Source organism: Pinus tabuliformis, chromosome 7 (genome assembly GCF_031772625.1).
Source record: "Pinus tabuliformis cultivar Carrire ecotype Pingquan chromosome 7, CPIR1, whole genome shotgun sequence".
Lineage (NCBI taxonomy): Eukaryota > Viridiplantae > Streptophyta > Pinopsida > Pinales > Pinaceae > Pinus > Pinus tabuliformis.
This window is the reverse complement of record NC_142293.1, coordinates 539143280-539152931: the sequence shown is the minus strand read 5'-3', so window position 1 is coordinate 539152931 and position 9652 is coordinate 539143280. Positions and strand designations below refer to the sequence as shown.

Below are 9652 nucleotides of genomic sequence, written 5' to 3'. Positions count from 1 at the left end.
TTCAATAGAATATCTCAGACCAAGTGTGATATACCCATGAAAATATCTCAATACGTGTTTGGAAGCTGTTATCACTGAAAATTCTAATGTCAAAATTTCAAAACCGCTCACATTAGTTTGATGCGCATAAAGCCTTTTTGTAGTTTCGCAGCGCAACATGTTTTAGGCTGCGCTACAAAATTGGGGATTTGTTCGAATCCATAGCAACTGTCATGCAAAATAGCTCTGGGGTGGATGCATTTTACACGAGGCATGCTCTCAAGCTCCTGCGTGTATGCTTGTCATCAGTTCTGAATCTGAAGGGAAATCTCCTAATACTTCTGAGCAGTTAAAAGATTCAGCGTTCAAGGTCAATATGGAGTATTAAACATCCAGCTCTTGCTCCTGCTGTAAAGATATACTCTCTTCTTCATGATATACTATCTCCCAAGGCACAGTTAACATTGTGCAGCTATTTCCAGACTGCTGCTAGGAAGAGATCAAAAAGACACATGGCAGAGACAGATGAGTTTGTGACAAATAGCAATGAAGGTGTTTTGATGGATGCATTAACTGTTTCAACAGCGTATTTGAAAATGAAGGCATTGTGCATGAATATTTGTAATGAACTACGCACTGATATTGAGATCCACAATCAACATATACTCCCAAGCTCTCTAGATCTTCCAAATATTTGTGCTTCCATATACAGTGTGGATCTTTGCAATCGACTACGGGCATTTCTTGTTGCATGCCCACCATCAGGCCCTTCTCCGCCTGTGGCAGATCTTGTTATTGCAACAGCGGACTTTCAGAGAGATCTAGCTAACTGGAATATCTGTCCGGTAAAGGGAGGGGTTGATGCAAAGGAGTTGTTTCACTTATACATAATCCTGTGGATTCAGGGCAAACGGCTTTCATTGCTTGATTCCTGTAAGCTTGATAAGGTCCGTTGGACAGGTGTCACAACACAACATTCAACAACACCATTTGTCGAGAAGATGTATGAACGCATTAAAGAGACTTTAAATGAATATGCAATCATTGTTTGCCGCTGGCCCGAGTATACATTTTCTCTAGAGACTGCAATATCTGAAGGTAAAGAAGAAATGGCATCACATATAATCACAAAATTGAGAGAGACAGTCTAAATTCAAGGAGACCCAATGGAAAGACTTGCAGCTTACATGGTGGAGGGTCTTGCTGCACGAATAGAATCTTCAGGAAACGGAATATACAAAGCTTTGAATTGTAAAGAGCCACCAAGCACTGATACTTTATCTGCCACGCAAATGTTATTTGAAGTTTGCCCATATTTCAAATTTGGTTGCATGGTGGCCAATGGTGAAATTTGTGAAGTTCAAAGATCTCAGAGACCGATTAAAGGGTAGCAGCAGGTTCTTTCCAGGATCAAACAAAGTATTACAGATTGCATTGGGGTCGCACAGCTGCTGATGAAGTCAAGGATGGTATTCATAAAGCTAGTGAGATGTTACATGGTGAATGTGGTCTATTCTTTACCAATCTACCAAAAGAAGAGGTTATGAGAATTTTTGAAACTTTTGAAGAGCGTGATTTTGCAAAGAATGGATCACTTGCAACAGAGCAGCCGTTGAGAAAACGGTTGAGTTGAATGAAGGTCCTTTGGAACAATTCACGCATGAGATGGAACCATTTCTGCGGAAGCAGGGGATGCCAGTTCGATTAAATAAAGGTGTGATAGAATTAGTGGCAGATCATGTAGTTTGCTGAGAAGAAGAGCCAATATCACCCGAAGCATCTCGCATACTACATTTAATGGGTGTTCAATGGCTACATTCCACCTCAACCTTGTATGCCGGTGGAGTCCTGATGAGTTTGAGATTTACAGAGATCATGGTGTGGCAAATCCTTCAGATGGTTCGTAGTGTATGCATTAAGCATCAAATTCTTTTACAAGTTTTTGGTTCACGGTATTATTTTAATGTAATACCTCAAGTTCCTTTTGGCATAAATATTGGCTTATGAATGGGAGAACTTCTGAGAATAGTTTTCTCATTCTAGTGTTACTAGAGTTATTGGTTTGTAATATAGGTAACAAGCTCATGTTGGTGTAGCTCTTTTAAATACAATCGCACCTGCCCAATCATCCCAAAACTCTACGTTGGCACAATCGTAAAATTCTGGGCAGGTAAACCCACGAATAAGGAGCAGAATATCACTATCCGGTCGTCTGGAGGACTGACAGAAGACAAGATACAGAAAATGGTGAGAGAGGTTGTGATGCATGCGCAAAAAGATCAGGAAAAGAAGGCATTAATCGATGCTAGAAATGTTGCGGACAGCACGATATACTCAGTAGAAAAGCCCTGCAGAAACTTAGAAATAATTCCGGGCTAATGTTGAATGGCGTGAGGTTTGTAAGGATCAGTGTGATTCTGTTGATGAAAGCCAAGAAAACTCAAGAAAACGCCATAAACTTTAAATGCTTGAATGGGTTTCAGTCCAAAGGGGAGCTGTCAGTTAAGGCAAACTAAAGACCGGTACACAGGTGGCAGTTTCCTATGTTTCAGGGGATTGGAAAACATGGAACCTTGAAGACCCATCACAGCCACCGCCAGAAGGAGAGCAGATGTCAAAGAACGAGAACCATTGTAATTAAAGCCATCATGCATAACACGGTGTTAGAGTCCTACTTGATTTAGATCTCTTAAAACTCCAGTCAACAGTCAGTTGTATTTATTAGTTAGTTTCAAATGTTAGTAGGTGTCATCATAGGCAGAATCGAATTCCCCTCATGCTGGAGGAGGAATATCGATCAGTTAGAATAAGAGTTCTATATATAGCTGTAACAGAAATGTAATAGGGGTTGGAAATTTTATAACAGAGGACTGTTTTGGCTTATGTAAAGACAGAGTTCAGTAATATAATTTGGCTGCTTTTCTTCTCAGGATTCATGAAGGATTTCTATGTTCAGAATGTATGATTTTATCTTTTCCTTAATGTCTTTTACAGTTGCATAGGTGTACAATCACTCAGAATTCACTGATTGTGCTCTGATTTCCTGTGTGCATTTATGAGCTGTGGTTCCATATGTGTTGTGTTCTGAATATTCAAATGCTAAGTTCCCTGACTTCTATGTAAAGGCAGTACCATTGTTTATTAAGGTGTTGTTGACTCCATAGGCCCAATGGATACTTGTTTAATGTATTTCCAGCAGTCATATTTGTCATAGTTATTCTACAAGAGTTAGCCATCTTATCTTAATCAAAATCATTAACCCATCTAGAGAGAGCCCTCTCAGGTTGAGGAGGCTAAGCCTCAGCCTAAAGTAGGTTTGAAATAGTTACTTGAAGTCTTCCTGGTCAGCAGCCTTCCAGGGCCTGATTTTGAGATAACAGAAGCGATCCAATATACATGGAGGGCCTCGGTCATGAATTGACTCAATGTGTTTACTATATAGCACATGTCTGGATAGGTGTTCACAAGGAACATTAGAACCCCAATCGGTTGTCTATACTTGGATGGATTTTCCAAATCGAGTCCTACAGCTTCTCCATATAACTTCTTGAAGTTAAATTCCATCATTGTAGCCTTGGATTTTCATTCAATCATTCTAGTTTTTTCTAACAGATTCACAACATATTTTCCTTGTGAAAGGAAAATCTCACTAGGTCTTTGCCACACCTCAAGGCCTAGAAAGTAGTGCATGAGACAAAAGTCCTTCATCTTGAATTTGTAGAAATTTTGAATAATTTAACACATATTCAATGGAGATTATCCTTATCATGTACTAATGCGGAAAACATACACAATACATAAGCTCCTCTACGTTGATCAAGAATATAGCAGCATCAATAACAATAAAACATCAAGAGCATTCACACATTAACACAGTATGTATCATGGGGAAAGCATCTCGCTAAAAAACCCCACACTATCTGTATATTAATGATTGAGTCATGTAACATTACACAGCATAATACTTCTCACAAGTATCTCCACCTCTGTTACACACAATACAACTCAGATCTGATCTCCAAATCTCTTCCACTGCTTGCCTGCCTCCACTGCTCAATACCTGCTCAAGAACTGATGAGAATTGCTTCCCAAACTCGATTTTCACCTGCAAAATAGTCACTCACTCTTTGTGGACGTGAGCAAAGGCTAAAATGCGGGCCAAATACGTGAGCAAACTCATTGGCATACTCAATCCTTTGATTGTGCAAGATCTGGTGCACAACTATAGTCACAACTGATAGCAATCTGATTCTCTACCACCTGTCCCTGTTGAACTGAACATGCACTGACATGCAACTGAGTTAACTGATGTATTCTTTAGTTGTATTATGAGTTAATAATTAGTTTAACAACTCATCATTAGTCTATCTGCAGTTAGACTAACTACAACCAGTTTAACTAAGTTAAACTGAACACAACTCCATCAACTGTACCTCCAGTCCACTAAACTCAACTCACTTGAGTTCTAACTGAAGTCATGCATGCAACAACTCAACTGACTCATAAGAAAAACGAATTTCCTTCTGACAGCTACATGTGCCACTTCCGTAGCTCAAACTGAAGTGCTCCAAGAGAATAAGATTAAGTTTATAGTCCAAATATTATTGTGAGATAATAATATTTGACTTTTCTATTTTTGACAGCCAGTCTAAAAATAGACTTGATCACTCACACTGTGATCACTCACACTTTCATCAAAAATAGAAGTCCATCTATTTTTCCCAACTTGATCAATCATCCATAAACATAGACATGATCCATATGTCTAAAAATAGACATAGTCTAAAAATAGACTTGCGCCAAAAATAGCCTGCGGGCCCACTTAGTGAAGGCGACTCTTTTCACTAAGCTCCATCATCTTGTTGCAATCTCAACACTCCCTCTCGACAAGATATGGATTATCAGCAACCCCTATCCTGCCTCGGTGGTACTCGAATTTGCTCCTAGTGAGAGCCTTCGTCAGAATATCAGCATCCTGATCCTCCGTTGGAATGTACGAAAGTAACATGATCCTCCGCTGCACACAATCTCTGATATGATGGTACCTGATGTCAATATGTTTAGATCTATCATGAAATACAGGATTAGCCGAGAGTTTAATGCAACTCTGGTTATCACAGTAAATCACAGTAGGATCCAAATGAGAACTGAACAAACCAACCAGGATCTTCCTCATCCATATAGCCTCGCATGCAGCCAAACTTGCTGCCATATACTCGGCCTCCGCTGAACTGAGTGCCACGGATCTCTACTTCCTGCTGTACCAAGAAACTGCTGTCGATCCGATACTGAAGACCCCTCCTGATGTGCTCTTTCTGTCTGTTGGGCTCCCTGCCCAATCTGCATCCGTGAAGCCACATAGCTTCACCTCATCCTCCTGTCTGTACCACAAACCATATCTCGATGTGCCTCTCAAGTAGCGCAATACATGCTTGCCCGCCTTCCAGAAGAGCTTGGTAGGCTTAACCATAGCTTGTGAAAGCTGGTTAACTGCATAGCATATATCAGGTCGTGTATTGACCAAATACATCAGCGACCCCACCAACTGTCGATAAACAGTGGCATCCACTTCTTCTCCCGAAGTGGCATCCTCCTTCCTCCAACCTCCAGGAAGAGGAGTATCAACAGGCTTGCAGCCATGCATGTTGAACTTCTCCAGTATCTCCCGAGCATACTTGCCCTGAGAAACAAACAGTCCACCACTGCGCTGCCATATTTCCAATCCTAGGAAATAGTGAAGGAGGCCCAAATCCTTCATCTCAAACTCTGTAGCAAGATCCTTCTTGCATGACAGTATCAACAGCTCATCACCCATTAGAATCAAATCATCAACATACAGGACAATGATAAGCAACTTACCCTCCACCACAATCTGGTATAGGTTCGGATCCGCCTCGCTCTTGGAGAATCCAAGTCCTGTGAAATAGCTGTCTATCCGTGTGTACCAAGCACGTGGTGCTTGCTTCAACCCATACAACGCTCTCTTGAGCCTGCACACATGCGACTCGCTGCTGAAGACTTCAAAGCCTTCGGGTTGCTCAATGTACACCTCCTCCTCAATGACTTCGTTGAGGAACGCAGTCTTCACATCCATCTGATGAATGTGCCATCCCATCTGCGCTGAGAGAGCAAGAATCGTCCGTATGGAAGAATACCTTGCGACAGGTGCAAAGGTCTCCTCATAATCGATCTCCTCAATCTGTGAAAAGGCTCGGGCAACAAATCTTGCCTTGTACTTCTCCACACTCCCGTCAGCTGCCTGCTTAACTTTGTAGATCCATCTCGAACCTACCACTGATTTCCCTTCCGGTCTAGGAACAATCTCCCATGCACTGTTTCTGACAATAGAATCATACTCTTCCACCATGGCGTCTACCCATGCGGGATCCTCCACAGCTTCCTCGAAAGAGGATGGCTCAGTCACAACACACTTGCTCATAAGAGCCATGTATCCAGTGTACCGATCAGGTGACTGTCTCTGCCTGCGTTGGGCTGTAGGTGGTCCTACAACTTTCTCTGCATCTTGAGCCAGTCGCTCAGCTTCTGTCAAGCGCTTTCGCCCTCTGATGGTTGGCGCTGCATGAGTGGTCTCTTCCACTCCATGAACCTCGTCCTGTGGCTGATCCACGTCCTGAAGCTCATCCTTAGGAACTAATAGCTCCTCATCTGCATGCAAGTGTAGCTCCCTCTCAAGCGAACACTTCATGGCTTTCTCCTCCTGAAATTTTATATCCCGTCGCACAACAGTTTTACCACTGTCTGGCAAATACACACGATAGTTGTGGGTTGTATCAGTGTACCCCACAAATATCCCAACCTCTGCAGTCGGCTCCAACTTCTTTCTGGCATCCTTCATCACATGTATGTAAACGTTAGCACCAAAGATCCTCAAATGAGAAAGATCAGGCTTCTTACCAGAATAAGCCTCCTCGGGTGTACTCATGCCAAGTATCCTATGAGGACAACAGTTCTGCACATAAACTGCTGTATTGCATGCTTCCGCCCACAAGTGAAGGGGTAGGCCCTGATCATGCAACATTGCTCGTGCAGCACCCACAATCGTTCTGTTCTTCCGCTCAGCTACCCCGTTCTGCTGTGGGTTATGGGGAGCTATGAGCTCTCTACGAATCCCTTCTGCCTTGCAGAAATCCTTGAACTCGTCCGAGATGTATTCACCACCATTATCGCTCCTAAGAGCCTTCACCTTCTTCCCCGACTCCTTCTCGACCAGTGCTTTGAATTCACATAACTTTGAATATGTCTCGCTCTTCTTCTGCATGAAGAAGATCCAGCACTTACGAGAGAAATCATCAACAAAAATCACATAATACCTGTGTTTTGCTGTCGAAGCAACTGAGAAAGGTCCACACACGTCTGTGTGAATTCTCTCAAGGATCGTCGTGGCACGACTATCCTTCTCGTGAAAGGTGGCTTTCACAAACTTCCCCAAAGTACACCCCTTGCATTGATCTGACTGCGCAAGTGTGCCTTTAGGAAGCCCTGTAGTGATCTGTTGCAGTATCTTCAAGGCTCCATGGTGAAGGTGACCCAATCTCCTGTGCCACAACTCGCCATCATCCCGGCTCACCAATCCTTCTGCCTTGCCTGCCATTGCTGCGCATCCATCTACATGCAACTGATAAAGGTTCCTCACTCAAACCCCTATCTTCCGGGTCTCACCAGTTGTCTTGTTGCGCAGGAAGGCCTTTCCCTCGCTGAAAACAACATCATACCCCTTGTCTTCTAACATCGCCACTGAGATGAGATTCTTCTTCAATCCTGGAACATGCATGACTTCCTTCAATACAAAGGGTTTACCAGACTCCCTCTCAAAGGAAATGGTACCGATACCGGTCGCACTGTATCTACCATCATCGCCCATCTCGATGTGCACTCCAAGATCTTTGTCCTCCAGATCAGAGAACAAATCTCTATCTCCCGTCATGTGAAAAGACGCACCACTGTCCAGGAACCACACTGATCCCATCACACTTGAAACCAAGCATGCGATCAATGAAAAATCAAGCTCAAACTGAGAAGCTAAAGCCTCTCCCCCTGCAGATCCAGCAGCTTGCTTGTTCTTCTTCTTCTGCGGACAATTTGTGGCATAGTGTCCGTGCTGGTGACAGTGAAAGCACTTCACCTTGGACATGTCCTGCTTCTTGCCTTTCGCACCAGACTGAGAAGCTTTCTCATTCTTCCCTTTCTTTGCTTTGGTAGCCAAAGCGCAATTCTCTTCATCAGATACCTTTGATGAAGATCCATTCTCACCTTTATTGTTACTGAGTTTATCCTTGAGCGCCAAGTCGCTCTTGCTTTGGAATAACATTTGCAATCCGTTGAAAGACATTTTCAACAACACTGCTGCAAATTCGAATTCCACCAGCAACCAACTCAACTGCTTCCGATCAACCCTCGCTTGATATCCTGTAAAAATCTCTTCTACAAATCAAGCTGCTCTGATACCATGTAGAAATTTTTTCTACAAATCATCTAGCTCTGATACCATGTAGAAACTTTTTCTACAATTATCTAGCTCTGATACCATGTAGAAATTTTGAATAATTTAACACATATTCAATGGAGATTATCCTTATCATGTACTAATGCGGAAAACATACACAATACATAAGCTCCTCTACGTTGATCAAGAATATAGCAGCATCAATAACAATAAAACATCAAGAGCATTCACACATTAACACAGTATGTATCACGGGGAAAGCATCTCGCTAAAAAACCCCACACTATCTGTATATTAATGATTGAGTCATGTAACATTACACAGCATAATACTTCTCACAAGTATCTCCACCTCTGTTACACACAATACAGCTCAGATCTGATCTCCAAATCTCTTCCACTGCTTGCCTGCCTCCACTGCTCAATACCTGCTCAAGAACTGATGAGAATTGCTTCCCAAACTCGATTTTCACCTGCAAAATAGTCACTCACTCTTTGTGGACGTGAGCAAAGGCTAAAATGCGGGCCAAATACGTGAGCAAACTCATTGGCATATTCAATCCTTTGATTGTGCAAGATCTGGTGCACAACTATAGTCACAACTGATAGCAATCTGATTCTCTACCACCTGTCCCTGTTGAACTGAACATGCACTGACATGCAACTGAGTTAACTGATGTATTCTTTAGTTGTATTATGAGTTAATAATTAGTTTAACAACTCATCATTAGTCTATCTGCAGTTAGACTAACTACAACCAGTTTAACTAAGTTAAACTGAACACAACTCCATCAACTGTACCTCCAGTCCACTAAACTCAACTCACTTGAGTTCTAACTGAAGTCATGCATGCAAAAACTCAACTGACTCATAAGAAAAATGAATTTCCTTCTGACAGCTGCATGTGCCACTTCCGTAGCTCAAACTGAAGTGCTCCAAGAGAATAAGATTAAGTTTATAGTCCAAATATTATTGTGAGATAATAATATTTGACTTTTCTATTTTTGACAGCCAGTCTAAAAATAGACTTGATCACTCACACTGTGATCACTCACACTTTCATCAAAAATAGAAGTCCATCTATTTTTCCCAACTTGATCAATCATCCATAAACATAGACATGATCCATATGTCTAAAAATAGACATAGTCTAAAAATAGGCTTGCGCCAAAAATAGCCTGCGGGCCCACTTAGTGAAGGCGACTCTTTT

At 42.1% G+C, this 9652-nt stretch overlaps 1 pseudogene; it reads left to right on the top strand.

Moving 5' to 3' along the window:
• The first annotated feature begins 1320 nt into the window (after positions 1-1320).
• Positions 1321-9652, top strand: part of LOC149248442 (uncharacterized) — a 41722-nt pseudogene continuing 33390 nt past the window's right edge.